General features: G+C 44.8%; 53 non-coding genes across 53 annotated transcripts; 26 read left to right on the top strand and 27 right to left on the bottom strand.

Annotated features, from left to right (window-relative positions):
* Positions 1 to 275: 275 nt before the first annotated feature.
* Trnag-gcc (transfer RNA glycine (anticodon GCC)) lies at positions 276 to 346 on the bottom strand. The gene has a single exon. It is a non-coding gene; the product is annotated as a tRNA-Gly (tRNA).
* A 317-nt stretch (positions 347 to 663) lies between these two features.
* Trnag-ucc (transfer RNA glycine (anticodon UCC)) lies at positions 664 to 735 on the top strand. Its single transcript has one exon. It is a non-coding gene; the product is annotated as a tRNA-Gly (tRNA).
* Positions 736 to 1,212: 477 nt separating this feature from the next.
* On the bottom strand, positions 1,213 to 1,283 carry Trnag-gcc (transfer RNA glycine (anticodon GCC)). The gene has a single exon. It is a non-coding gene; the product is annotated as a tRNA-Gly (tRNA).
* A 331-nt stretch (positions 1,284 to 1,614) lies between these two features.
* Positions 1,615 to 1,686, top strand: Trnag-ucc (transfer RNA glycine (anticodon UCC)). The gene has a single exon. It is a non-coding gene; the product is annotated as a tRNA-Gly (tRNA).
* A 486-nt stretch (positions 1,687 to 2,172) lies between these two features.
* Trnag-gcc (transfer RNA glycine (anticodon GCC)) lies at positions 2,173 to 2,243 on the bottom strand. The gene has a single exon. It is a non-coding gene; the product is annotated as a tRNA-Gly (tRNA).
* A 317-nt stretch (positions 2,244 to 2,560) lies between these two features.
* Trnag-ucc (transfer RNA glycine (anticodon UCC)) lies at positions 2,561 to 2,632 on the top strand. Its single transcript has one exon. It is a non-coding gene; the product is annotated as a tRNA-Gly (tRNA).
* Positions 2,633 to 3,109: 477 nt separating this feature from the next.
* Trnag-gcc (transfer RNA glycine (anticodon GCC)) lies at positions 3,110 to 3,180 on the bottom strand. Its single transcript has one exon. It is a non-coding gene; the product is annotated as a tRNA-Gly (tRNA).
* A 331-nt stretch (positions 3,181 to 3,511) lies between these two features.
* On the top strand, positions 3,512 to 3,583 carry Trnag-ucc (transfer RNA glycine (anticodon UCC)). The gene has a single exon. It is a non-coding gene; the product is annotated as a tRNA-Gly (tRNA).
* A 486-nt stretch (positions 3,584 to 4,069) lies between these two features.
* Trnag-gcc (transfer RNA glycine (anticodon GCC)) lies at positions 4,070 to 4,140 on the bottom strand. The gene has a single exon. It is a non-coding gene; the product is annotated as a tRNA-Gly (tRNA).
* A 317-nt stretch (positions 4,141 to 4,457) lies between these two features.
* Trnag-ucc (transfer RNA glycine (anticodon UCC)) lies at positions 4,458 to 4,529 on the top strand. Its single transcript has one exon. It is a non-coding gene; the product is annotated as a tRNA-Gly (tRNA).
* Positions 4,530 to 5,006: 477 nt separating this feature from the next.
* Trnag-gcc (transfer RNA glycine (anticodon GCC)) lies at positions 5,007 to 5,077 on the bottom strand. Its single transcript has one exon. It is a non-coding gene; the product is annotated as a tRNA-Gly (tRNA).
* A 317-nt stretch (positions 5,078 to 5,394) lies between these two features.
* Positions 5,395 to 5,466, top strand: Trnag-ucc (transfer RNA glycine (anticodon UCC)). Its single transcript has one exon. It is a non-coding gene; the product is annotated as a tRNA-Gly (tRNA).
* Positions 5,467 to 5,943: 477 nt separating this feature from the next.
* On the bottom strand, positions 5,944 to 6,015 carry Trnag-gcc (transfer RNA glycine (anticodon GCC)). The gene has a single exon. It is a non-coding gene; the product is annotated as a tRNA-Gly (tRNA).
* A 317-nt stretch (positions 6,016 to 6,332) lies between these two features.
* Positions 6,333 to 6,404, top strand: Trnag-ucc (transfer RNA glycine (anticodon UCC)). Its single transcript has one exon. It is a non-coding gene; the product is annotated as a tRNA-Gly (tRNA).
* A 486-nt stretch (positions 6,405 to 6,890) lies between these two features.
* Positions 6,891 to 6,961, bottom strand: Trnag-gcc (transfer RNA glycine (anticodon GCC)). Its single transcript has one exon. It is a non-coding gene; the product is annotated as a tRNA-Gly (tRNA).
* Positions 6,962 to 7,278: 317 nt separating this feature from the next.
* Trnag-ucc (transfer RNA glycine (anticodon UCC)) lies at positions 7,279 to 7,350 on the top strand. Its single transcript has one exon. It is a non-coding gene; the product is annotated as a tRNA-Gly (tRNA).
* Positions 7,351 to 7,827: 477 nt separating this feature from the next.
* Positions 7,828 to 7,898, bottom strand: Trnag-gcc (transfer RNA glycine (anticodon GCC)). Its single transcript has one exon. It is a non-coding gene; the product is annotated as a tRNA-Gly (tRNA).
* A 317-nt stretch (positions 7,899 to 8,215) lies between these two features.
* Trnag-ucc (transfer RNA glycine (anticodon UCC)) lies at positions 8,216 to 8,287 on the top strand. The gene has a single exon. It is a non-coding gene; the product is annotated as a tRNA-Gly (tRNA).
* A 477-nt stretch (positions 8,288 to 8,764) lies between these two features.
* Trnag-gcc (transfer RNA glycine (anticodon GCC)) lies at positions 8,765 to 8,835 on the bottom strand. The gene has a single exon. It is a non-coding gene; the product is annotated as a tRNA-Gly (tRNA).
* Positions 8,836 to 9,152: 317 nt separating this feature from the next.
* Trnag-ucc (transfer RNA glycine (anticodon UCC)) lies at positions 9,153 to 9,224 on the top strand. Its single transcript has one exon. It is a non-coding gene; the product is annotated as a tRNA-Gly (tRNA).
* Positions 9,225 to 9,710: 486 nt separating this feature from the next.
* Positions 9,711 to 9,781, bottom strand: Trnag-gcc (transfer RNA glycine (anticodon GCC)). Its single transcript has one exon. It is a non-coding gene; the product is annotated as a tRNA-Gly (tRNA).
* A 317-nt stretch (positions 9,782 to 10,098) lies between these two features.
* Trnag-ucc (transfer RNA glycine (anticodon UCC)) lies at positions 10,099 to 10,170 on the top strand. Its single transcript has one exon. It is a non-coding gene; the product is annotated as a tRNA-Gly (tRNA).
* A 477-nt stretch (positions 10,171 to 10,647) lies between these two features.
* Positions 10,648 to 10,718, bottom strand: Trnag-gcc (transfer RNA glycine (anticodon GCC)). The gene has a single exon. It is a non-coding gene; the product is annotated as a tRNA-Gly (tRNA).
* Positions 10,719 to 11,049: 331 nt separating this feature from the next.
* On the top strand, positions 11,050 to 11,121 carry Trnag-ucc (transfer RNA glycine (anticodon UCC)). Its single transcript has one exon. It is a non-coding gene; the product is annotated as a tRNA-Gly (tRNA).
* A 486-nt stretch (positions 11,122 to 11,607) lies between these two features.
* Trnag-gcc (transfer RNA glycine (anticodon GCC)) lies at positions 11,608 to 11,678 on the bottom strand. The gene has a single exon. It is a non-coding gene; the product is annotated as a tRNA-Gly (tRNA).
* A 317-nt stretch (positions 11,679 to 11,995) lies between these two features.
* On the top strand, positions 11,996 to 12,067 carry Trnag-ucc (transfer RNA glycine (anticodon UCC)). The gene has a single exon. It is a non-coding gene; the product is annotated as a tRNA-Gly (tRNA).
* Positions 12,068 to 12,544: 477 nt separating this feature from the next.
* Trnag-gcc (transfer RNA glycine (anticodon GCC)) lies at positions 12,545 to 12,615 on the bottom strand. The gene has a single exon. It is a non-coding gene; the product is annotated as a tRNA-Gly (tRNA).
* A 331-nt stretch (positions 12,616 to 12,946) lies between these two features.
* Positions 12,947 to 13,018, top strand: Trnag-ucc (transfer RNA glycine (anticodon UCC)). Its single transcript has one exon. It is a non-coding gene; the product is annotated as a tRNA-Gly (tRNA).
* A 486-nt stretch (positions 13,019 to 13,504) lies between these two features.
* Trnag-gcc (transfer RNA glycine (anticodon GCC)) lies at positions 13,505 to 13,575 on the bottom strand. The gene has a single exon. It is a non-coding gene; the product is annotated as a tRNA-Gly (tRNA).
* Positions 13,576 to 13,892: 317 nt separating this feature from the next.
* On the top strand, positions 13,893 to 13,964 carry Trnag-ucc (transfer RNA glycine (anticodon UCC)). The gene has a single exon. It is a non-coding gene; the product is annotated as a tRNA-Gly (tRNA).
* Positions 13,965 to 14,441: 477 nt separating this feature from the next.
* Trnag-gcc (transfer RNA glycine (anticodon GCC)) lies at positions 14,442 to 14,512 on the bottom strand. Its single transcript has one exon. It is a non-coding gene; the product is annotated as a tRNA-Gly (tRNA).
* A 317-nt stretch (positions 14,513 to 14,829) lies between these two features.
* Positions 14,830 to 14,901, top strand: Trnag-ucc (transfer RNA glycine (anticodon UCC)). Its single transcript has one exon. It is a non-coding gene; the product is annotated as a tRNA-Gly (tRNA).
* A 475-nt stretch (positions 14,902 to 15,376) lies between these two features.
* Positions 15,377 to 15,447, bottom strand: Trnag-gcc (transfer RNA glycine (anticodon GCC)). The gene has a single exon. It is a non-coding gene; the product is annotated as a tRNA-Gly (tRNA).
* A 317-nt stretch (positions 15,448 to 15,764) lies between these two features.
* Trnag-ucc (transfer RNA glycine (anticodon UCC)) lies at positions 15,765 to 15,836 on the top strand. Its single transcript has one exon. It is a non-coding gene; the product is annotated as a tRNA-Gly (tRNA).
* A 484-nt stretch (positions 15,837 to 16,320) lies between these two features.
* Positions 16,321 to 16,391, bottom strand: Trnag-gcc (transfer RNA glycine (anticodon GCC)). The gene has a single exon. It is a non-coding gene; the product is annotated as a tRNA-Gly (tRNA).
* A 317-nt stretch (positions 16,392 to 16,708) lies between these two features.
* Positions 16,709 to 16,780, top strand: Trnag-ucc (transfer RNA glycine (anticodon UCC)). The gene has a single exon. It is a non-coding gene; the product is annotated as a tRNA-Gly (tRNA).
* Positions 16,781 to 17,264: 484 nt separating this feature from the next.
* Trnag-gcc (transfer RNA glycine (anticodon GCC)) lies at positions 17,265 to 17,335 on the bottom strand. Its single transcript has one exon. It is a non-coding gene; the product is annotated as a tRNA-Gly (tRNA).
* A 317-nt stretch (positions 17,336 to 17,652) lies between these two features.
* Trnag-ucc (transfer RNA glycine (anticodon UCC)) lies at positions 17,653 to 17,724 on the top strand. Its single transcript has one exon. It is a non-coding gene; the product is annotated as a tRNA-Gly (tRNA).
* A 484-nt stretch (positions 17,725 to 18,208) lies between these two features.
* Trnac-gca (transfer RNA cysteine (anticodon GCA)) lies at positions 18,209 to 18,279 on the bottom strand. The gene has a single exon. It is a non-coding gene; the product is annotated as a tRNA-Cys (tRNA).
* Positions 18,280 to 18,596: 317 nt separating this feature from the next.
* On the top strand, positions 18,597 to 18,668 carry Trnag-ucc (transfer RNA glycine (anticodon UCC)). The gene has a single exon. It is a non-coding gene; the product is annotated as a tRNA-Gly (tRNA).
* Positions 18,669 to 19,152: 484 nt separating this feature from the next.
* Positions 19,153 to 19,223, bottom strand: Trnag-gcc (transfer RNA glycine (anticodon GCC)). Its single transcript has one exon. It is a non-coding gene; the product is annotated as a tRNA-Gly (tRNA).
* A 317-nt stretch (positions 19,224 to 19,540) lies between these two features.
* Positions 19,541 to 19,612, top strand: Trnag-ucc (transfer RNA glycine (anticodon UCC)). Its single transcript has one exon. It is a non-coding gene; the product is annotated as a tRNA-Gly (tRNA).
* Positions 19,613 to 20,096: 484 nt separating this feature from the next.
* Positions 20,097 to 20,167, bottom strand: Trnac-gca (transfer RNA cysteine (anticodon GCA)). The gene has a single exon. It is a non-coding gene; the product is annotated as a tRNA-Cys (tRNA).
* Positions 20,168 to 20,484: 317 nt separating this feature from the next.
* Positions 20,485 to 20,556, top strand: Trnag-ucc (transfer RNA glycine (anticodon UCC)). Its single transcript has one exon. It is a non-coding gene; the product is annotated as a tRNA-Gly (tRNA).
* Positions 20,557 to 21,040: 484 nt separating this feature from the next.
* Trnag-gcc (transfer RNA glycine (anticodon GCC)) lies at positions 21,041 to 21,111 on the bottom strand. The gene has a single exon. It is a non-coding gene; the product is annotated as a tRNA-Gly (tRNA).
* A 317-nt stretch (positions 21,112 to 21,428) lies between these two features.
* Trnag-ucc (transfer RNA glycine (anticodon UCC)) lies at positions 21,429 to 21,500 on the top strand. Its single transcript has one exon. It is a non-coding gene; the product is annotated as a tRNA-Gly (tRNA).
* A 484-nt stretch (positions 21,501 to 21,984) lies between these two features.
* On the bottom strand, positions 21,985 to 22,055 carry Trnag-gcc (transfer RNA glycine (anticodon GCC)). The gene has a single exon. It is a non-coding gene; the product is annotated as a tRNA-Gly (tRNA).
* A 317-nt stretch (positions 22,056 to 22,372) lies between these two features.
* Positions 22,373 to 22,444, top strand: Trnag-ucc (transfer RNA glycine (anticodon UCC)). Its single transcript has one exon. It is a non-coding gene; the product is annotated as a tRNA-Gly (tRNA).
* A 485-nt stretch (positions 22,445 to 22,929) lies between these two features.
* Positions 22,930 to 23,000, bottom strand: Trnag-gcc (transfer RNA glycine (anticodon GCC)). Its single transcript has one exon. It is a non-coding gene; the product is annotated as a tRNA-Gly (tRNA).
* Positions 23,001 to 23,317: 317 nt separating this feature from the next.
* On the top strand, positions 23,318 to 23,389 carry Trnag-ucc (transfer RNA glycine (anticodon UCC)). Its single transcript has one exon. It is a non-coding gene; the product is annotated as a tRNA-Gly (tRNA).
* Positions 23,390 to 23,874: 485 nt separating this feature from the next.
* Positions 23,875 to 23,945, bottom strand: Trnac-gca (transfer RNA cysteine (anticodon GCA)). The gene has a single exon. It is a non-coding gene; the product is annotated as a tRNA-Cys (tRNA).
* Positions 23,946 to 24,262: 317 nt separating this feature from the next.
* Positions 24,263 to 24,334, top strand: Trnag-ucc (transfer RNA glycine (anticodon UCC)). Its single transcript has one exon. It is a non-coding gene; the product is annotated as a tRNA-Gly (tRNA).
* Positions 24,335 to 24,818: 484 nt separating this feature from the next.
* Positions 24,819 to 24,889, bottom strand: Trnac-gca (transfer RNA cysteine (anticodon GCA)). Its single transcript has one exon. It is a non-coding gene; the product is annotated as a tRNA-Cys (tRNA).
* Between the last annotated feature and the right edge of the window lie 95 nt (positions 24,890 to 24,984).

The following is a 24,984-nucleotide window of genomic DNA, read 5'->3' as shown; positions in this document are numbered from 1 at the left end:
CACCGATTGCTGTGGGACAATGCTAAAAGCTGCACAACATTCCGTCCTTACATCAACTTCAAATGGAGTCATGTAAATGGACACGTTCTCTCATTCCAACGTTCTGATATATATAGAAAGACTCACCTGTGACCTCACAATGTCCTGACGTCACAGAAACGTGACATCACTGACAACAATCACATTGCGTCACAGACTAGGTGTTCTTACCAGGAGACACGCGTTTGGAGGCCTCTTTTTCAACCCCCAGAGGCGCAAAAAAACCCAAAAGAGTGTGCATCGACCGGGAATCGAACCCGGGTCACCCGCGTGGCAGGCGAGTATTCTACCACCAGACCACCGATGCTTCACATTAACAGTGCCTTTTCTTAGCTTCTCATTCTTAAGTTAAAGAAGACAGCTGGCAAGGAGGAAGTGTTCAGTTGACGTGTCCATTTACTCCATATGGATGCAAATGCAGTGTCCTCTTCATTTAAATACAATTTGTTATCAGTGCTTCGTAGATTGTAGACCCTCGTTGCATAAGACAGAAATACATTTCCAAAGCCCAATTTCATTCAGTTTGTGACGTAAGCCGTCTCGTTTAGTGGCGTGCCTCGAAGCGTGGCCAATCAATCAGCAAATTTCATTAAGATGCCTATTCAACAAAGCTTAGCATGGTCAGCGTCGGTGGTGTAAAGGTTAGCATGGTTGCCTTCCAAGCAGTCGATCCGGGTTCGATTCCCGGCCGACGCAACTTTTTATTCCTGCAGGAACATAGCTAGAGAAACGTCGAGTTCATCTCTGACTGAAGAAAGTACAAATGAATTACTCCATGACTATACATCATGTTGATATATATAATTTGCTGTGGACACTTTCTGTTATCTCAGCCATGCTGTGAAGTGAAATATTGTGTGTAATCCAACGTAGAACTGACGGTATTACTGCTTCATTGACAGCCTGACACCGATTACTGTGGGACAATGCTAAAAGCTGCACAACATTCCGTCCTTACATCAACTTCAATGTAAATGGACACGTTCTCTCATTCCAACGTTCTGATATATATAGAAAGACTCACCTGTGACCTCACAATGTCCTCACGTCACAGAAACGTGACATCACTGACAACAATCACATTGCGTCACAGACTAGGTGTTCTTACCAGGAGACACGCGTTTGGAGGCCTCTTTTTCAACCCCCAGAGGCGCAAAAAAAACCAAAAGAGTGTGCATCGACCGGGAATCGAACCCGGGTCACCCGCGTGGCAGGCGAGTATTCTACCACTAGACCACCGATGCTTCACACTAACAGTGCCTTTTCTTAGCTTCTCATTCTTAAGTTAAAGAAGACAGCTGGCAAGGAGGAAGTGTTCAGTTGACGTGTCCATTTACTCCATATGGATGCAAATGCAGTGTCCTCCACACAGTGTCCTCTTCATTTAAATACAATTTGTTATCAGTGCTTCGTAGATTGTAGACCCTCGTTGCATAAGACAGAAATACATTTCCAAAGCCCAATTTCATTCAGTTTGTGACGTAAGCCGTCTCGTTTAGTGGCGTGCCTCGAAGCGTGGCCAATCAATCAGCAAATTTCATTAAGATGCCTATTCAACAAAGCTTAGCATGGTCAGCGTCGGTGGTGTAAAGGTTAGCATGGTTGCCTTCCAAGCAGTCGATCCGGGTTCGATTCCCGGCCGACGCAACTTTTTATTCCTGCAGGAACATAGCTAGAGAAACGTCGAGTTCATCTCTGACTGAAGAAAGTACAAATGAATTACTCCATGACTATACATCATGTTGATATATATAATTTGCTGTGGACACTTTCTGTTATCTCAGCCATGCTGTGAAGTGAAATATTGTGTGTAATCCAACGTAGAACTGACGGTATTACTGCTTCATTGACAGCCTGACACCGATTGCTGTGGGACAATGCTAAAAGCTGCACAACATTCCGTCCTTACATCAACTTCAAATGGAGTCATGTAAATGGACACGTTCTCTCATTCCAACGTTCTGATATCTATAGAAAGACTCACCTGTGACCTCACAATGGCCTGACGTCACAGAAACGTGACATCACTGACAACAATCACATTGCGTCACAGACTAGGTGTTCTTACCAGGAGACACGCGTTTGGAGGCCTCTTTTTCAACCCCCAGAGGCGCAAAAAAAACCAAAAGAGTGTGCATCGACCGGGAATCGAACCCGGGTCACCCGCGTGGCAGGCGAGTATTCTACCACCAGACCACCGATGCTTCACATTAACAGTGCCTTTTCTTAGCTTCTCATTCTTAAGTTAAAGAAGACAGCTGGCAAGGAGGAAGTGTTCAGTTGACGTGTCCATTTACTCCATATGGATGCAAATGCAGTGTCCTCTTCATTTAAATACAATTTGTTATCAGTGCTTCGTAGATTGTAGACCCTCGTTGCATAAGACAGAAATACATTTCCAAAGCCCAATTTCATTCAGTTTGTGACGTAAGCCGTCTCGTTTAGTGGCGTGCCTCGAAGCGTGGCCAATCAATCAGCAAATTTCATTAAGATGCCTATTCAACAAAGCTTAGCATGGTCAGCGTCGGTGGTGTAAAGGTTAGCATGGTTGCCTTCCAAGCAGTCGATCCGGGTTCGATTCCCGGCCGACGCAACTTTTTATTCCTGCAGGAACATAGCTAGAGAAACGTCGAGTTCATCTCTGACTGAAGAAAGTACAAATGAATTACTCCATGACTATACATCATGTTGATATATATAATTTGCTGTGGACACTTTCTGTTATCTCAGCCATGCTGTGAAGTGAAATATTGTGTGTAATCCAACGTAGAACTGACGGTATTACTGCTTCATTGACAGCCTGACACCGATTGCTGTGGGACAATGCTAAAAGCTGCACAACATTCCGTCCTTACATCAACTTCAATGTAAATGGACACGTTCTCTCATTCCAACGTTCTGATATATATAGAAAGACTCACCTGTGACCTCACAATGTCCTGACGTCACAGAAACGTGACATCACTGACAACAATCACATTGCGTCACAGACTAGGTGTTCTTACCAGGAGACACGCGTTTGGAGGCCTCTTTTTCAACCCCCAGAGGCGCAAAAAAAACCAAAAGAGTGTGCATCGACCGGGAATCGAACCCGGGTCACCCGCGTGGCAGGCGAGTATTCTACCACCAGACCACCGATGCTTCACATTAACAGTGCCTTTTCTTAGCTTCTCATTCTTAAGTTAAAGAAGACAGCTGGCAAGGAGGAAGTGTTCAGTTGACGTGTCCATTTACTCCATATGGATGCAAATGCAGTGTCCTCCACACAGTGTCCTCTTCATTTAAATACAATTTGTTATCAGTGCTTCGTAGATTGTAGACCCTCGTTGCATAAGACAGAAATACATTTCCAAAGCCCAATTTCATTCAGTTTGTGACGTAAGCCGTCTCGTTTAGTGGCGTGCCTCGAAGCGTGGCCAATCAATCAGCAAATTTCATTAAGATGCCTATTCAACAAAGCTTAGCATGGTCAGCGTCGGTGGTGTAAAGGTTAGCATGGTTGCCTTCCAAGCAGTCGATCCGGGTTCGATTCCCGGCCGACGCAACTTTTTATTCCTGCAGGAACATAGCTAGAGAAACGTCGAGTTCATCTCTGACTGAAGAAAGTACAAATGAATTACTCCATGACTATACATCATGTTGATATATATAATTTGCTGTGGACACTTTCTGTTATCTCAGCCATGCTGTGAAGTGAAATATTGTGTGTAATCCAACGTAGAACTGACGGTATTACTGCTTCATTGACAGCCTGACACCGATTGCTGTGGGACAATGCTAAAAGCTGCACAACATTCCGTCCTTACATCAACTTCAAATGGAGTCATGTAAATGGACACGTTCTCTCATTCCAACGTTCTGATATCTATAGAAAGACTCACCTGTGACCTCACAATGGCCTGACGTCACAGAAACGTGACATCACTGACAACAATCACATTGCGTCACAGACTAGGTGTTCTTACCAGGAGACACGCGTTTGGAGGCCTCTTTTTCAACCCCCAGAGGCGCAAAAAAAACCAAAAGAGTGTGCATCGACCGGGAATCGAACCCGGGTCACCCGCGTGGCAGGCGAGTATTCTACCACCAGACCACCGATGCTTCACATTAACAGTGCCTTTTCTTAGCTTCTCATTCTTAAGTTAAAGAAGACAGCTGGCAAGGAGGAAGTGTTCAGTTGACGTGTCCATTTACTCCATATGGATGCAAATGCAGTGTCCTCTTCATTTAAATACAATTTGTTATCAGTGCTTCGTAGATTGTAGACCCTCGTTGCATAAGACAGAAATACATTTCCAAAGCCCAATTTCATTCAGTTTGTGACGTAAGCCGTCTCGTTTAGTGGCGTGCCTCGAAGCGTGGCCAATCAATCAGCAAATTTCATTAAGATGCCTATTCAACAAAGCTTAGCATGGTCAGCGTCGGTGGTGTAAAGGTTAGCATGGTTGCCTTCCAAGCAGTCGATCCGGGTTCGATTCCCGGCCGACGCAACTTTTTATTCCTGCAGGAACATAGCTAGAGAAACGTCGAGTTCATCTCTGACTGAAGAAAGTACAAATGAATTACTCCATGACTATACATCATGTTGATATATATAATTTGCTGTGGACACTTTCTGTTATCTCAGCCATGCTGTGAAGTGAAATATTGTGTGTAATCCAAGGTAGAACTGACGGTATTACTGCTTCATTGACAGCCTGACACCGATTGCTGTGGGACAATGCTAAAAGCTGCACAACATTCCGTCCTTACATCAACTTCAATGTAAATGGACACGTTCTCTCATTCCAACGTTCTGATATATATAGAAAGACTCACCTGTGACCTCACAATGTCCTGACGTCACAGAAACGTGACATCACTGACAACAATCACATTGCGTCACAGACTAGGTGTTCTTACCAGGAGACACGCGTTTGGAGGCCTCTTTTTCAACCCCCAGAGGCGCAAAAAAAACCAAAAGAGTGTGCATCGACCGGGAATCGAACCCGGGTCACCCGCGTGGCAGGCGAGTATTCTACCACTAGACCACCGATGCTTCACACTAACAGTGCCTTTTCTTAGCTTCTCATTCTTAAGTTAAAGAAGACAGCTGGCAAGGAGGAAGTGTTCAGTTGACGTGTCCATTTACTCCATATGGATGCAAATGCAGTGTCCTCTTCATTTAAATACAATTTGTTATCAGTGCTTCGTAGATTGTAGACCCTCGTTGCATAAGACAGAAATACATTTCCAAAGCCCAATTTCATTCAGTTTGTGACGTAAGCCGTCTCGTTTAGTGGCGTGCCTCGAAGCGTGGCCAATCAATCAGCAAATTTCATTAAGATGCCTATTCAACAAAGCTTGGCATGGTCAGCGTCGGTGGTGTAAAGGTTAGCATGGTTGCCTTCCAAGCAGTCGATCCGGGTTCGATTCCCGGCCGACGCAACTTTTTATTCCTGCAGGAACATAGCTAGAGAAACGTCGAGTTCATCTCTGACTGAAGAAAGTACAAATGAATTACTCCATGACTATACATCATGTTGATATGTATAATTTGCTGTGGACACTTTCTGTTATCTCAGCCATGCTGTGAAGTGAAATATTGTGTGTAATCCAAGGTAGAACTGACGGTATTACTGCTTCATTGACAGCCTGACACCGATTGCTGTGGGACAATGCTAAAAGCTGCACAACATTCCGTCCTTACATCAACTTCAATGTAAATGGACACGTTCTCTCATTCCAACGTTCTGATATATATAGAAAGACTCACCTGTGACCTCACAATGTCCTGACGTCACAGAAACGTGACATCACTGACAACAATCACATTGCGTCACAGACTAGGTGTTCTTACCAGGAGACACGCGTTTGGAGGCCTCTTTTTCAACCCCCAGAGGCGCAAAAAAACCCAAAAGAGTGTGCATCAAACCGGGAATCGAACCCGGGTCACCCGCGTGGCAGGCGAGTATTCTACCACTAGACCACCGATGCTTCACACTAACAGTGCCTTTTCTTAGCTTCTCATTCTTAAGTTAAAGAAGACAGCTGGCAAGGAGGAAGTGTTCAGTTGACGTGTCCATTTACTCCATATGGATGCAAATGCAGTGTCCTCTTCATTTAAATACAATTTGTTATCAGTGCTTCGTAGATTGTAGACCCTCGTTGCATAAGACAGAAATACATTTCCAAAGCCCAATTTCATTCAGTTTGTGACGTAAGCCGTCTCGTTTAGTGGCGTGCCTCGAAGCGTGGCCAATCAATCAGCAAATTTCATTAAGATGCCTATTCAACAAAGCTTAGCATGGTCAGCGTCGGTGGTGTAAAGGTTAGCATGGTTGCCTTCCAAGCAGTCGATCCGGGTTCGATTCCCGGCCGACGCAACTTTTTATTCCTGCAGGAAGACAGCTGGAGAAACGTCGAGTTCATCTCTGACTGAAGAAAGTACAAATGAATTACTCCATGACTATACGTCATGTTGATATATATAATTTGCTGTGGACATTTTCTGTTATCTCAGCGATGCTGTGAAGTGAAATATTGTGTGTAATCCAACGTAGAACTGACGGTATTACTGCTTCATTGACAGCCTGACACCGATTGCTGTGGGACAATGCTAAAAGCTGCACAACATTCCGTCCTTACATCAACTTCAAATGGAGTCATGTAAATGGACACGTTCTCTCATTCCAACGTTCTGATATCTATAGAAAGACTCACCTGTGACCTCACAATGGCCTGACGTCACAGAAACGTGACATCACTGACAACAATCACATTGCGTCACAGACTAGGTGTTCTTACCAGGAGACACGCGTTTGGAGGCCTCTTTTTCAACCCCCAGAGGCGCAAAAAAAACCAAAAGAGTGTGCATCGACCGGGAATCGAACCCGGGTCACCCGCGTGGCAGGCGAGTATTCTACCACTAGACCACCGATGCTTCACACTAACAGTGCCTTTTCTTAGCTTCTCATTCTTAAGTTAAAGAAGACAGCTGGCAAGGAGGAAGTGTTCAGTTGACGTGTCCATTTACTCCATATGGATGCAAATGCAGTGTCCTCTTCATTTAAATACAATTTGTTATCAGTGCTTCGTAGATTGTAGACCCTCGTTGCATAAGACAGAAATACATTTCCAAAGCCCAATTTCATTCAGTTTGTGACGTAAGCCGTCTCGTTTAGTGGCGTGCCTCGAAGCGTGGCCAATCAATCAGCAAATTTCATTAAGATGCCTATTCAACCAATCCTAGCATGGTCAGCGTCGGTGGTGTAAAGGTTAGCATGGTTGCCTTCCAAGCAGTCGATCCGGGTTCGATTCCCGGCCGACGCAACTTTTTATTCCTGCAGGAACATAGCTAGAGAAACGTCGAGTTCATCTCTGACTGAAGAAAGTACAAATGAATTACTCCATGACTATACATCATGTTGATATATATAATTTGCTGTGGACACTTTCTGTTATCTCAGCCATGCTGTGAAGTGAAATATTGTGTGTAATCCAACGTAGAACTGACGGTATTACTGCTTCATTGACAGCCTGACACCGATTGCTGTGGGACAATGCTAAAAGCTGCACAACATTCCGTCCTTACATCAACTTCAATGTAAATGGACACGTTCTCTCATTCCAACGTTCTGATATATATAGAAAGACTCACCTGTCACCTCACAATGTCCTGACGTCACAGAAACGTGACATCACTGACAACAATCACATTGCGTCACAGACTAGGTGTTCTTACCAGGAGACACGCGTTTGGAGGCCTCTTTTTCAACCCCCAGAGGCGCAAAAAAAACCAAAAGAGTGTGCATCGACCGGGAATCGAACCCGGGTCACCCGCGTGGCAGGCGAGTATTCTACCACTAGACCACCGATGCTTCACACTAACAGTGCCTTTTCTTAGCTTCTCATTCTTAAGTTAAAGAAGACAGCTGGCAAGGAGGAAGTGTTCAGTTGACGTGTCCATTTACTCCATATGGATGCAAATGCAGTGTCCTCTTCATTTAAATACAATTTGTTATCAGTGCTTCGTAGATTGTAGACCCTCGTTGCATAAGACAGAAATACATTTCCAAAGCCCAATTTCATTCAGTTTGTGACGTAAGCCGTCTCGTTTAGTGGCGTGCCTCGAAGCGTGGCCAATCAATCAGCAAATTTCATTAAGATGCCTATTCATCAAAGCTTGGCATGGTCAGCGTCGATGGTGTAAAGGTTAGCATGGTTGCCTTCCAAGCAGTCGATCCGGGTTCGATTCCCGGCCGACGCAACTTTTTATTCCTGCAGGAACATAGCTAGAGAAACGTCGAGTTCATCTCTGACTGAAGAAAGTACAAATGAATTACTCCATGACTATACATCATGTTGATATATATAATTTGCTGTGGACACTTTCTGTTATCTCAGCCATGCTGTGAAGTGAAATATTGTGTGTAATCCAACGTAGAACTGACGGTATTACTGCTTCATTGACAGCCTGACACCGATTGCTGTGGGACAATGCTAAAAGCTGCACAACATTCCGTCCTTACATCAACTTCAATGTAAATGGACACGTTCTCTCATTCCAACGTTCTGATATATATAGAAAGACTCACCTGTGACCTCACAATGTCCTCACGTCACAGAAACGTGACATCACTGACAACAATCACATTGCGTCACAGACTAGGTGTTCTTACCAGGAGACACGCGTTTGGAGGCCTCTTTTTCAACCCCCAGAGGCGCAAAAAAAACCAAAAGAGTGTGCATCGACCGGGAATCGAACCCGGGTCACCCGCGTGGCAGGCGAGTATTCTACCACTAGACCACCGATGCTTCACACTAACAGTGCCTTTTCTTAGCTTCCCATTCTTAAGTTAAAGAAGACAGCTGGCAAGGAGGAAGTGTTCAGTTGACGTGTCCATTTACTCCATATGGATGCAAATGCAGTGTCCTCTTCATTTAAATACAATTTGTTATCAGTGCTTCGTAGATTGTAGACCCTCGTTGCATAAGACAGAAATACATTTCCAAAGCCCAATTTCATTCAGTTTGTGACGTAAGCCGTCTCGTTTAGTGGCGTGCCTCGAAGCGTGGCCAATCAATCAGCAAATTTCATTAAGATGCCTATTCAACCAATCCTAGCATGGTCAGCGTCGGTGGTGTAAAGGTTAGCATGGTTGCCTTCCAAGCAGTCGATCCGGGTTCGATTCCCGGCCGACGCAACTTTTTATTCCTGCAGGAACATAGCTAGAGAAACGTCGAGTTCATCTCTGACTGAAGAAAGTACAAATGAATTACTCCATGACTATACATCATGTTGATATATATAATTTGCTGTGGACACTTTCTGTTATCTCAGCCATGCTGTGAAGTGAAATATTGTGTGTAATCCAACGTAGAACTGACGGTATTACTGCTTCATTGACAGCCTGACACCGATTGCTGTGGGACAATGCTAAAAGCTGCACAACATTCCGTCCTTACATCAACTTCAAATGGAGTCATGTAAATGGACACGTTCTCTCATTCCAACGTTCTGATATATATAGAAAGACTCACCTGTGACCTCACAATGTCCTGACGTCACAGAAACGTGACATCACTGACAACAATCACATTGCGTCACAGACTAGGTGTTCTTACCAGGAGACACGCGTTTGGAGGCCTCTTTTTCAACCCCCAGAGGCGCAAAAAAACCCAAAAGAGTGTGCATCGACCGGGAATCGAACCCGGGTCACCCGCGTGGCAGGCGAGTATTCTACCACCAGACCACCGATGCTTCACATTAACAGTGCCTTTTCTTAGCTTCTCATTCTTAAGTTAAAGAAGACAGCTGGCAAGGAGGAAGTGTTCAGTTGACGTGTCCATTTACTCCATATGGATGCAAATGCAGTGTCCTCTTCATTTAAATACAATTTGTTATCAGTGCTTCGTAGATTGTAGACCCTCGTTGCATAAGACAGAAATACATTTCCAAAGCCCAATTTCATTCAGTTTGTGACGTAAGCCGTCTCGTTTAGTGGCGTGCCTCGAAGCGTGGCCAATCAATCAGCAAATTTCATTAAGATGCCTATTCAACAAAGCTTAGCATGGTCAGCGTCGGTGGTGTAAAGGTTAGCATGGTTGCCTTCCAAGCAGTCGATCCGGGTTCGATTCCCGGCCGACGCAACTTTTTATTCCTGCAGGAACATAGCTAGAGAAACGTCGAGTTCATCTCTGACTGAAGAAAGTACAAATGAATTACTCCATGACTATACATCATGTTGATATATATAATTTGCTGTGGACACTTTCTGTTATCTCAGCCATGCTGTGAAGTGAAATATTGTGTGTAATCCAACGTAGAACTGACGGTATTACTGCTTCATTGACAGCCTGACACCGATTACTGTGGGACAATGCTAAAAGCTGCACAACATTCCGTCCTTACATCAACTTCAATGTAAATGGACACGTTCTCTCATTCCAACGTTCTGATATATATAGAAAGACTCACCTGTGACCTCACAATGTCCTCACGTCACAGAAACGTGACATCACTGACAACAATCACATTGCGTCACAGACTAGGTGTTCTTACCAGGAGACACGCGTTTGGAGGCCTCTTTTTCAACCCCCAGAGGCGCAAAAAAAACCAAAAGAGTGTGCATCGACCGGGAATCGAACCCGGGTCACCCGCGTGGCAGGCGAGTATTCTACCACTAGACCACCGATGCTTCACACTAACAGTGCCTTTTCTTAGCTTCTCATTCTTAAGTTAAAGAAGACAGCTGGCAAGGAGGAAGTGTTCAGTTGACGTGTCCATTTACTCCATATGGATGCAAATGCAGTGTCCTCCACACAGTGTCCTCTTCATTTAAATACAATTTGTTATCAGTGCTTCGTAGATTGTAGACCCTCGTTGCATAAGACAGAAATACATTTCCAAAGCCCAATTTCATTCAGTTTGTGACGTAAGCCGTCTCGTTTAGTGGCGTGCCTCGAAGCGTGGCCAATCAATCAGCAAATTTCATTAAGATGCCTATTCAACAAAGCTTAGCATGGTCAGCGTCGGTGGTGTAAAGGTTAGCATGGTTGCCTTCCAAGCAGTCGATCCGGGTTCGATTCCCGGCCGACGCAACTTTTTATTCCTGCAGGAACATAGCTAGAGAAACGTCGAGTTCATCTCTGACTGAAGAAAGTACAAATGAATTACTCCATGACTATACATCATGTTGATATATATAATTTGCTGTGGACACTTTCTGTTATCTCAGCCATGCTGTGAAGTGAAATATTGTGTGTAATCCAACGTAGAACTGACGGTATTACTGCTTCATTGACAGCCTGACACCGATTGCTGTGGGACAATGCTAAAAGCTGCACAACATTCCGTCCTTACATCAACTTCAAATGGAGTCATGTAAATGGACACGTTCTCTCATTCCAACGTTCTGATATCTATAGAAAGACTCACCTGTGACCTCACAATGGCCTGACGTCACAGAAACGTGACATCACTGACAACAATCACATTGCGTCACAGACTAGGTGTTCTTACCAGGAGACACGCGTTTGGAGGCCTCTTTTTCAACCCCCAGAGGCGCAAAAAAAACCAAAAGAGTGTGCATCGACCGGGAATCGAACCCGGGTCACCCGCGTGGCAGGCGAGTATTCTACCACCAGACCACCGATGCTTCACATTAACAGTGCCTTTTCTTAGCTTCTCATTCTTAAGTTAAAGAAGACAGCTGGCAAGGAGGAAGTGTTCAGTTGACGTGTCCATTTACTCCATATGGATGCAAATGCAGTGTCCTCTTCATTTAAATACAATTTGTTATCAGTGCTTCGTAGATTGTAGACCCTCGTTGCATAAGACAGAAATACATTTCCAAAGCCCAATTTCATTCAGTTTGTGACGTAAGCCGTCTCGTTTAGTGGCGTGCCTCGAAGCGTGGCCAATCAATCAGCAAATTTCATTAAGATGCCTATTCAACAAAGCTTAGCATGGTCAGCGTCGGTGGTGTAAAGGTTAGCATGGTTGCCTTCCAAGCAGTCGATCCGGGTTCGATTCCCGGCCGACGCAACTTTTTATTCCTGCAGGAACATAGCTAGAGAAACGTCGAGTTCATCTCTGACTGAAGAAAGTACAAATGAATTACTCCATGACTATACATCATGTTGATATATATAATTTGCTGTGGACACTTTCTGTTATCTCAGCCATGCTGTGAAGTGAAATATTGTGTGTAATCCAACGTAGAACTGACGGTATTACTGCTTCATTGACAGCCTGACACCGATTGCTGTGGGACAATGCTAAAAGCTGCACAACATTCCGTCCTTACATCAACTTCAATGTAAATGGACACGTTCTCTCATTCCAACGTTCTGATATATATAGAAAGACTCACCTGTGACCTCACAATGTCCTGACGTCACAGAAACGTGACATCACTGACAACAATCACATTGCGTCACAGACTAGGTGTTCTTACCAGGAGACACGCGTTTGGAGGCCTCTTTTTCAACCCCCAGAGGCGCAAAAAAAACCAAAAGAGTGTGCATCGACCGGGAATCGAACCCGGGTCACCCGCGTGGCAGGCGAGTATTCTACCACCAGACCACCGATGCTTCACATTAACAGTGCCTTTTCTTAGCTTCTCATTCTTAAGTTAAAGAAGACAGCTGGCAAGGAGGAAGTGTTCAGTTGACGTGTCCATTTACTCCATATGGATGCAAATGCAGTGTCCTCCACACAGTGTCCTCTTCATTTAAATACAATTTGTTATCAGTGCTTCGTAGATTGTAGACCCTCGTTGCATAAGACAGAAATACATTTCCAAAGCCCAATTTCATTCAGTTTGTGACGTAAGCCGTCTCGTTTAGTGGCGTGCCTCGAAGCGTGGCCAATCAATCAGCAAATTTCATTAAGATGCCTATTCAACAAAGCTTAGCATGGTCAGCGTCGGTGGTGTAAAGGTTAGCATGGTTGCCTTCCAAGCAGTCGATCCGGGTTCGATTCCCGGCCGACGCAACTTTTTATTCCTGCAGGAACATAGCTAGAGAAACGTCGAGTTCATCTCTGACTGAAGAAAGTACAAATGAATTACTCCATGACTATACATCATGTTGATATATATAATTTGCTGTGGACACTTTCTGTTATCTCAGCCATGCTGTGAAGTGAAATATTGTGTGTAATCCAACGTAGAACTGACGGTATTACTGCTTCATTGACAGCCTGACACCGATTGCTGTGGGACAATGCTAAAAGCTGCACAACATTCCGTCCTTACATCAACTTCAAATGGAGTCATGTAAATGGACACGTTCTCTCATTCCAACGTTCTGATATCTATAGAAAGACTCACCTGTGACCTCACAATGGCCTGACGTCACAGAAACGTGACATCACTGACAACAATCACATTGCGTCACAGACTAGGTGTTCTTACCAGGAGACACGCGTTTGGAGGCCTCTTTTTCAACCCCCAGAGGCGCAAAAAAAACCAAAAGAGTGTGCATCGACCGGGAATCGAACCCGGGTCACCCGCGTGGCAGGCGAGTATTCTACCACCAGACCACCGATGCTTCACATTAACAGTGCCTTTTCTTAGCTTCTCATTCTTAAGTTAAAGAAGACAGCTGGCAAGGAGGAAGTGTTCAGTTGACGTGTCCATTTACTCCATATGGATGCAAATGCAGTGTCCTCTTCATTTAAATACAATTTGTTATCAGTGCTTCGTAGATTGTAGACCCTCGTTGCATAAGACAGAAATACATTTCCAAAGCCCAATTTCATTCAGTTTGTGACGTAAGCCGTCTCGTTTAGTGGCGTGCCTCGAAGCGTGGCCAATCAATCAGCAAATTTCATTAAGATGCCTATTCAACAAAGCTTAGCATGGTCAGCGTCGGTGGTGTAAAGGTTAGCATGGTTGCCTTCCAAGCAGTCGATCCGGGTTCGATTCCCGGCCGACGCAACTTTTTATTCCTGCAGGAACATAGCTAGAGAAACGTCGAGTTCATCTCTGACTGAAGAAAGTACAAATGAATTACTCCATGACTATACATCATGTTGATATATATAATTTGCTGTGGACACTTTCTGTTATCTCAGCCATGCTGTGAAGTGAAATATTGTGTGTAATCCAACGTAGAACTGACGGTATTACTGCTTCATTGACAGCCTGACACCGATTGCTGTGGGACAATGCTAAAAGCTGCACAACATTCCGTCCTTACATCAACTTCAATGTAAATGGACACGTTCTCTCATTCCAACGTTCTGATATATATAGAAAGACTCACCTGTGACCTCACAATGTCCTGACGTCACAGAAACGTGACATCACTGACAACAATCACATTGCGTCACAGACTAGGTGTTCTTACCAGGAGACACGCGTTTGGAGGCCTCTTTTTCAACCCCCAGAGGCGCAAAAAAAACCAAAAGAGTGTGCATCGACCGGGAATCGAACCCGGGTCACCCGCGTGGCAGGCGAGTATTCTACCACTAGACCACCGATGCTTCACACTAACAGTGCCTTTTCTTAGCTTCTCATTCTTAAGTTAAAGAAGACAGCTGGCAAGGAGGAAGTGTTCAGTTGACGTGTCCATTTACTCCATATGGATGCAAATGCAGTGTCCTCTTCATTTAAATACAATTTGTTATCAGTGCTTCGTAGATTGTAGACCCTCGTTGCATAAGACAGAAATACATTTCCAAAGCCCAATTTCATTCAGTTTGTGACGTAAGCCGTCTCGTTTAGTGGCGTGCCTCGAAGCGTGGCCAATCAATCAGCAAATTTCATTAAGATGCCTATTCAACAAAGCTTGGCATGGTCAGCGTCGGTGGTGTAAAGGTTAGCATGGTTGCCTTCCAAGCAGTCGATCCGGGTTCGATTCCCGGCCGACGCAACTTTTTATTCCTGCAGGAACATAGCTAGAGAAACGTCGAGTTCATCTCTGACTGAAGAAAGTACAAATGAATTACTCCATGACTATACATCATGTTGATATGTATAATTTGCTGTGGACACTTTCTGTTATCTCAGCCATGCTGTGAAGTGAAATATTGTGTGTAATCCAAGGTAGAACTGACGGTATTACTGCTTCATTGACAGCCTGACACCGATTGCTGTGGGACAATGCTAAAAGCTGCACAACATTCCGTCCTTACATCAACTTCAATGTAAATGGACACGTTCTCTCATTCCAACCTTCTGATATCTATAGAAAGACTCACCTGTGACCTCACAATGGCCTGACGTCACAGAAACGTGACATCACTGACAACAATCACATTGCGTCACAGACTAGGTGTTCTTACCAGGAGACAAGCGTTTGGAGGCCGCTTTTTCAACCCCTAGAGGCGCAAAAAAACAAAAGAGTGTGCATCGACCGGGAATCGAACCCGGGTCACCCGCGTGGCAGGCGAGTATTCTACCACTAGACCACCGATGCTTCACACTAACTGTGCCTTTTCTTAGCTTCCCATTCTTAAGTTAAAGAAGACAGCTGGCAAGGAGGAAGTGTTCAGCTGACGTGTCCATTTACTCCATATGGATGCAAATGCAGTGTCCTCTTCATTTATATACAATTTGTTATCAGTGCTTCGTAGATTGTAGACCCTCGTTGCATAAGACAGAAATACATTTCAAAAGCCCAATTTCATTCAGTTTGTGACGTAAGCCGTCTCATTTAGTGGCGTGCCTCGAGGCGTGGCCAATCAATCAGCAAATTTCATTAAGATGCCTATTCAACAAAGCTTGGCATGGTCAGCGTCGGTGGTGTAAAGGTTAGCATGGTTGCCTTCCAAGCAGTCGATCCGGGTTCGATTCCCGGCCGACGCATCTTTTTACTTCTGGAGGAACATGGCTGGAGAAACGTCGAGTTCATCTGTGACTGAAGAAAGTACAAATGACATACTCCATGACTATACATCATCGTGATATGTATAATTTGCTGTGGACACTTTCTATTATCTCAGCCATGCTGTGAAGTGAAATATTGTGTGTAATCCAACGTAGAACTGACGGTATTACTGCTTCATTGACAGCCTGACACCGATTGGTGTGGGACAATGCTGAAAGCTGCACAACACTCCGTCCTTACATCGACTTCAAATGGAGTCATGTAAATGGACACGTTCTCTCATTCCAACCTTCTGATATCTATAGAAAGACTCACCTGTGACCTCACAATGGCCTGACGTCACAGAAACGTGACATCACTGACAACAATCACATTGCGTCACAGACTAGGTGTTCTTACCAGGAGACAAGCGTTTGGAGGCCGCTTTTTCAACCCCTAGAGGCGCAAAAAAACAAAAGAGTGTGCATCGACCGGGAATCGAACCCGGGTCACCCACGTGGCAGGCGAATATTCTACCACTAGACCACCGATGCTTCACACTAACTGTGCCTTTTCTTAGCTTCCCATTCTTAAGTTAAAGAAGACAGCTGGCAAGGAGGAAGTGTTCAGCTGACGTGTCCATTTACTCCATATGGATGCAAATGCAGTGTACTCTTCATTTCAATACAATTTGTTATCAGTGCTTCGTAGATTGTAGACCCTCGTTGCATAAGACAGAAATACATTTCAAAAGCCCAATTTCATTCAGTTTGTGACGTAAGCCGTCTCATTTAGTGGCGTGCCTCGAGGCGTGGCCAATCAATCAGCAAATTTCATTAAGATGCCTATTCAACAAAGCTTGGCATGGTCAGCGTCGGTGGTGTAAAGGTTAGCATGGTTGCCTTCCAAGCAGTCGATCCGGGTTCGATTCCCGGCCGACGCATCTTTTTACTTCTGCAGGAACATAGCTGGAGAAACGTCGAGTTCATCTGTGACTGAAGAAAGTACAAATGACATACTCCATGACTATACATCATGTTGATATGTATAATTTGCTGTGGACACTTTCTGTTATCTCAGCCATGCTGTGAAGTGACATATTGTGTGTAATCCAACGTAGAACTGACGGTATTACTGCTTCATTGACAGCCTGACACCGATTGGTGTGGGACAATGCTGAAAGCTGCACAACGTTCCGTCCTTACATCGACTTCAAATGGAGTCATGTAAATGGACACGTTCTCTCATTCCAACCTTCTGATATCTATAGAAAGACTCACCTGTGACCTCACAATGGCCTGACGTCACAGAAACGTGACATCACTGACAACAATCACATTGCGTCACAGACTAGGTGTTCTTACCAGGAGACAAGCGTTTGGAGGCCGCTTTTTCAACCCCTAGAGGCGCAAAAAAACAAAAGAGTGTGCATCGACCGGGAATCGAACCCGGGTCACCCGCGTGGCAGGCGAGTATTCTACCACTAGACCACCGATGCTTCACACTAACTGTGCCTTTTCTTAGCTTCCCATTCTTAAGTTAAAGAAGACAGCTGGCAAGGAGGAAGTGTTCAGCTGACGTGTCCATTTACTCCATATGGATGCAAATGCAGTGTCCTCTTCATTTATATACAATTTGTTATCAGTGCTTCGTAGATTGTAGACCCTCGTTGCATAAGACAGAAATACATTTCAAAAGCCCAATTTCATTCAGTTTGTGACGTAAGCCGTCTCATTTAGTGGCGTGCCTCGAGGCGTGGCCAATCAATCAGCAAATTTCATTAAGATGCCTATTCAACAAAGCTTAGCATGGTCAGCGTCGGTGGTGTAAAGGTTAGCATGGTTGCCTTCCAAGCAGTCGATCCGGGTTCGATTCCCGGCCGACGCATCTTTTTACTCCTGCAGGAACATGGCTGGAGAAACGTCGAGTTCATCTGTGACTGAAGAAAGTACAAATGACATACTCCATGACTATACATCATGTTGATATGTATAATTTGCTGTGGACACTTTCTGTTATCTCAGCCATGCTGTGAAGTGACATATTGTGTGTAATCCAACGTAGAACTGACGGTATTACTGCTTCATTGACAGCCTGACACCGATTGTTGTGGGACAATGCTGAAAGCTGCACAACGTTCCGTCCTTACATCGACTTCAAATGGAGTCATGTGAATGGACACGTTCTCTCATTCCAACCTTCTGATATCTATAGAAAGACTCACCTGTGACCTCACAATGGCCTGACGTCACAGAAACGTGACATCACTGACAACAATCACATTGCGTCACAGACTAGGTGTTCTTACCAGGAGACAAGCGTTTGGAGGCCGCTTTTTCAACCCCTAGAGGCGCAAAAAAACAAAAGAGTGTGCATCGACCGGGAATCGAACCCGGGTCACCCGCGTTGCAGGCGAGTATTCTACCACTAGACCACCGATGCTTCACACTAACTGTGCCTTTTCTTAGCTTCCCATTCTTAAGTTAAAGAAGACAGCTGGCAAGGAGGAAGTGTTCAGCTGACGTGTCCATTTACTCCATATGGATGCAAATGCAGTGTACTCTTCATTTCAATACAATTTGTTATCAGTGCTTCGTAGATTGTAGACCCTCGTTGCATAAGACAGAAATACATTTCAAAAGCCCAATTTCATTCAGTTTGTGACGTAAGCCGTCTCATTTAGTGGCGTGCCTCGAGGCGTGGCCAATCAATCAGCAAATTTCATTAAGATGCCTATTCAACAAAGCTTGGCATGGTCAGCGTCGGTGGTGTAAAGGTTAGCATGGTTGCCTTCCAAGCAGTCGATCCGGGTTCGATTCCCGGCCGACGCATCTTTTTACTTCTGCAGGAACATAGCTGGAGAAACGTCGAGTTCATCTGTGACTGAAGAAAGTACAAATGACATACTCCATGACTATACATCATGTTGATATGTATAATTTGCTGTGGACACTTTCTGTTATCTCAGCCATGCTGTGAAGTGACATATTGTGTGTAATCCAACGTAGAACTGACGGTATTACTGCTTCATTGACAGCCTGACACCGATTGGTGTGGGACAATGCTGAAAGCTGCACAACGTTCCGTCCTTACATCGACTTCAAATGGAGTCATGTAAATGGACACGTTCTCTCATTCCAACCTTCTGATATCTATAGAAAGACTCACCTGTGACCTCACAATGGCCTGACGTCACAGAAACGTGACATCACTGACAACAATCACATTGCGTCACAGACTAGGTGTTCTTACCAGGAGACAAGCGTTTGGAGGCCGCTTTTTCAACCCCTAGAGGCGCAAAAAAACAAAAGAGTGTGCATCGACCGGGAATCGAACCCGGGTCACCCGCGTGGCAGGCGAGTATTCTACCACTAGACCACCGATGCTTCACACTAACTGTGCCTTTTCTTAGCTTCCCATTCTTAAGTTAAAGAAGACAGCTGGCAAGGAGGAAGTGTTCAGCTGACGTGTCCATTTACTCCATATGGATGCAAATGCAGTGTCCTCTTCATTTATATACAATTTGTTATCAGTGCTTCGTAGATTGTAGACCCTCGTTGCATAAGACAGAAATACATTTCAAAAGCCCAATTTCATTCAGTTTGTGACGTAAGCCGTCTCATTTAGTGGCGTGCCTCGAGGCGTGGCCAATCAATCAGCAAATTTCATTAAGATGCCTATTCAACAAAGCTTAGCATGGTCAGCGTCGGTGGTGTAAAGGTTAGCATGGTTGCCTTCCAAGCAGTCGATCCGGGTTCGATTCCCGGCCGACGCATCTTTTTACTCCTGCAGGAACATGGCTGGAGAAACGTCGAGTTCATCTGTGACTGAAGAAAGTACAAATGACATACTCCATGACTATACATCATGTTGATATGTATAATTTGCTGTGGACACTTTCTGTTATCTCAGCCATGCTGTGAAGTGAAATATTGTGTGTAATCCAACGTAGAACTGACGGTATTACTGCTTCATTGACAGCCTGACACCGATTGTTGTGGGACAATGCTGAAAGCTGCACAACGTTCCGTCCTTACATCGACTTCAAATGGAGTCATGTGAATGGACACGTTCTCTCATTCCAACCTTCTGATATCTATAGAAAGACTCACCTGTGACCTCACAATGGCCTGACGTCACAGAAACGTGACATCACTGACAACAATCACATTGCGTCACAGACTAGGTGTTCTTACCAGGAGACAAGCGTTTGGAGGCCGCTTTTTCAACCCCTAGAGGCGCAAAAAAACAAAAGAGTGTGCATCGACCGGGAATCGAACCCGGGTCACCCGCGTTGCAGGCGAGTATTCTACCACTAGACCACCGATGCTTCACACTAACTGTGCCTTTTCTTAGCTTCCCATTCTTAAGTTAAAGAAGACAGCTGGCAAGGAGGAAGTGTTCAGCTGACGTGTCCATTTACTCCATATGGATGCAAATGCAGTGTACTCTTCATTTATATACAATTTGTTATCAGTGCTTCGTAGATTGTAGACCCTCGTTGCATAAGACAGAAATACATTTCAAAAGCCCAATTTCATTCAGTTTGTGACGTAAGCCGTCTCATTTAGTGGCGTGCCTCGAGGCGTGGCCAATCAATCAGCAAATTTCATTAAGATGCCTATTCAACAAAGCTTAGCATGGTCAGCGTCGGTGGTGTAAAGGTTAGCATGGTTGCCTTCCAAGCAGTCGATCCGGGTTCGATTCCCGGCCGACGCATCTTTTTACTCCTGCAGGAACATGGCTGGAGAAACGTCGAGTTCATCTGTGACTGAAGAAAGTACAAATGACATACTCCATGACTATACATCATGTTGATATGTATAATTTGCTGTGGACACTTTCTGTTATCTCAGCCATGCTGTGAAGTGACATATTGTGTGTAATCCAACGTAGAACTGACGGTATTACTGCTTCATTGACAGCCTGACACCGATTGTTGTGGGACAATGCTGAAAGCTGCACAACGTTCCGTCCTTACATCGACTTCAAATGGAGTCATGTAAATGGACACGTTCTCTCATTCCAACCTTCTGATATCTATAGAAAGACTCACCTGTGACCTCACAATGGCCTGACGTCACAGAAACGTGACATCACTGACAACAATCACATTGCGTCACAGACTAGGTGTTCTTACCAGGAGACAAGCGTTTGGAGGCCGCTTTTTCAACCCCTAGAGGCGCAAAAAAACAAAAGAGTGTGCATCGACCGGGAATCGAACCCGGGTCACCCGCGTGGCAGGCGAGTATTCTACCACTAGACCACCGATGCTTCACACTAACTGTGCCTTTTCTTAGCTTCCCATTCTTAAGTTAAAGAAGACAGCTGGCAAGGAGGAAGTGTTCAGCTGACGTGTCCATTTACTCCATATGGATGCAAATGCAGTGTACTCTTCATTTATATACAATTTGTTATCAGTGCTTCGTAGATTGTAGACCCTCGTTGCATAAGACAGAAATACATTTCAAAAGCCCAATTTCATTCAGTTTGTGACGTAAGCCGTCTCATTTAGTGGCGTGCCTCGAGGCGTGGCCAATCAATCAGCAAATTTCATTAAGATGCCTATTCAACAAAGCTTGGCATGGTCAGCGTCGGTGGTGTAAAGGTTAGCATGGTTGCCTTCCAAGCAGTCGATCCGGGTTCGATTCCCGGCCGACGCATCTTTTTACTCCTGCAGGAACATAGGTGGAGAAACGTCGAGTTCATCTGTGACTGAAGAAAGTACAAATGACATACTCCATGACTATACATCATGTTGATATGTATAATTTGCTGTGGACACTTTCTGTTATCTCAGCCATGCTGTGAAGTGAAATATTGTGTGTAATCCAACGTAGAACTGACGGTATTACTGCTTCATTGACAGCCTGACACCGATTGGTGTGGGACAATGCTGAAAGCTGCACAACGTTCCGTCCTTACATCGACTTCAAATGGAGTCATGTAAATGGACACGTTCTCTCATTCCAACCTTCTGATATCTATAGAAAGACTCACCTGTGACCTCACAATGGCCTGACGTCACAGAAACGTGACATCACTGACAACAATCACATTGCGTCACAGACTAGGTGTTCTTACCAGGAGACAAGCGTTTGGAGGCCGCTTTTTCAACCCCTAGAGGCGCAAAAAAACAAAAGAGTGTGCATCGACCGGGAATCGAACCCGGGTCACCCGCGTGGCAGGCGAGTATTCTACCACTAGACCACCGATGCTTCACACTAACTGTGCCTTTTCTTAGCTTCCCATTCTTAAGTTAAAGAAGACAGCTGGCAAGGAGGAAGTGTTCAGCTGACGTGTCCATTTACTCCATATGGATGGAAATGCAGTGTCCTCTTCATTTATATACAATTTGTTATCAGTGCTTCGTAGATTGTAGACCCTCGTTGCATAAGACAGAAATTCATTTCAAAAGCCCAATTTCATTCAGTTTGTGATGTAAGCCGTCTCATTTAGTGGCGTGCCTCGAGGCGTGGCCAATCAATCAGCAAATTTCATTAAGATGCCTATTCAACAAAGCTTAGCATGGTCAGCGTCGGTGGTGTAAAGGTTAGCATGGTTGCCTTCCAAGCAGTCGATCCGGGTTCGATTCCCGGCCGACGCATCTTTTTACTCCTGCAGGAACATAGGTGGAGAAACGTCGAGTTTATCTGTGACTGAAGAAAGTACAAATGACATACTCCATGACTATACATCATGTTGATATGTATAATTTGCTGTGGACACTTTCTGTTATCTCAGCCATGCTGTGAAGTGAAATATTGTGTGTAATCCAACGTAGAACTGACGGTTTTACTGCTTCATTGACAGCCTGACACCGATTGGTGTGGGACAATGCTAAAAGCTGCACAACGTTCCGTCCTTACATCGACTTCAAATGGAGTCATGTAAATGGACACGTTCTCTCATTCCAACCTTCTGATATCTATAGAAAGACTCACCTGTGACCTCACAATGGCCTGACGTCACAGAAACGTGACATCACTGACAACAATCACATTGCGTCACAGACTAGATGTTCTTACCAGGAGACAAGCGTTTGGAGGCCGCTTTTTCAACCCCTAGAGGCGCAAAAAAAACAAGAGAGTGTGCATCGACCGGGAATCGAACCCGGGTCACCCGCGTGGCAGGCGAGTATTCTACCACTAGACCACCGATGCTTCACACTAACTGTGCCTTTTCTTAGCTTCCCATTCTTAAGTTAAAGAAGACAGCTGGCAAGGAGGAAGTGTTCAGCTGACGTGTCCATTTACTCCATATGGATGCAAATGCAGTGTCCTCTTCATTTATATACAATTTGTTATCAGTGCTTCGTAGATTGTAGACCCTCGTTGCATAAGACAGAAATTCATTTCAAAAGCCCAGTTTCATTCAGTTTGTGATGTAAGCCGTCTCATTTAGTGGCGTGCCTCGAGGCGTGGCCAATCAATCAGCAAATTTCATTAAGATGCCTATTCAACAAAGCTTAGCATGGTCAGCGTCGGTGGTGTAAAGGTTAGCATGGTTGCCTTCCAAGCAGTCGATCCGGGTTCGATTCCCGGCCGACGCATCTTTTTACTCCTGCAGGAACATAGGTGGAGAAACGTCGAGTTTATCTGTGACTGAAGAAAGTACAAATGACATACTCCATGACTATACATCATGTTGATATGTATAATTTGCTGTGGACACTTTCTGTTATCTCAGCCATGCTGTGAAGTGAAATATTGTGTGTAATCCAACGTAGAACTGACGGTTTTACTGCTTCATTGACAGCCTGACACCGATTGGTGTGGGACAATGCTAAAAGCTGCACAACGTTCCGTCCTTACATCGACTTCAAATGGAGTCATGTAAATGGACACGTTCTCTCATTCCAACCTTCTGATATCTATAGAAAGACTCACCTGTGACCTCACAATGGCCTGACGTCACAGAAACGTGACATCACTGACAACAATCACATTGCGTCACAGACTAGATGTTCTTACCAGGAGACAAGCGTTTGGAGGCCGCTTTTTCAACCCCTAGAGGCGCAAAAAAAACAAAAGAGTGTGCATCGACCGGGAATCGAACCCGGGTCACCCGCGTTGCAGGCGAGTATTCTACCACTAGACCACCGATGCTTCACACTAACTGTGCCTTTTCTTAGCTTCCCATTCTTAAGTTAAAGAAGACAGCTGGCAAGGAGGAAGTGTTCAGCTGACGTGTCCATTTACTCCATATGGATGCAAATGCAGTGTCCTCTTCATTTCAATACAATTTGTTATCAGTGCTTCGTAGATTGTAGACCCTCGTTGCATAAGACAGAAATACATTTCAAAAGCCCAATTTCATTCAGTTTGTGACGTAAGCCGTCTCATTTAGTGGCGTGCCTCGAGGCGTGGCCAATCAATCAGCAAATTTCATTAAGATGCCTATTCAACAAAGCTTAGCATGGTCAGCGTCGGTGGTGTAAAGGTTAGCATGGTTGCCTTCCAAGCAGTCGATCCGGGTTCGATTCCCGGCCGACGCATCTTTTTACTCCTGTAGGAACATAGGTGGAGAAACGTCGAGTTCATCTGTGACTGAAGAAAGTACAAATGACATACTCCATGACTATACATCATGTTGATATGTATAATTTGCTGTGGACACTTTCTGTTATCTCAGCCATGCTGTGAAGTGAAATATTGTGTGTAATCCAACGTAGAACTGACGGTATTACTGCTTCATTGACAGCCTGACACCGATTGGTGTGGGACAATGCTGAAAGCTGCACAACGTTCCGTCCTTACATCGACTTCAAATGGAGTCATGTGAATGGACACGTTCTCTCATTCCAACCTTCTGATATCTATAGAAAGACTCACCTGTGACCTCACAATGGCCTGACGTCACAGAAACGTGACATCACTGACAACAATCACATTGCGTCACAGACTAGGTGTTCTTACCAGGAGACAAGCGTTTGGAGGCCGCTTTTTCAACCCCTAGAGGCGCAAAAAAACAAAAGAGTGTGCATCGACCGGGAATCGAACCCGGGTCACCCGCGTTGCAGGCGAGTATTCTACCACTAGACCACCGATGCTTCACACTAACTGTGCCTTTTCTTAGCTTCCCATTCTTAAGTTAAAGAAGACAGCTGGCAAGGAGGAAGTGTTCAGCTGACGTGTCCATTTACTC

Source organism: Haliotis asinina, chromosome 6 (assembly GCF_037392515.1).
Source record: "Haliotis asinina isolate JCU_RB_2024 chromosome 6, JCU_Hal_asi_v2, whole genome shotgun sequence".
Classification (NCBI taxonomy): Eukaryota; Metazoa; Mollusca; class Gastropoda; order Lepetellida; family Haliotidae; genus Haliotis; species Haliotis asinina.
This window is presented reverse-complemented; position numbering and strand designations above follow the sequence as displayed.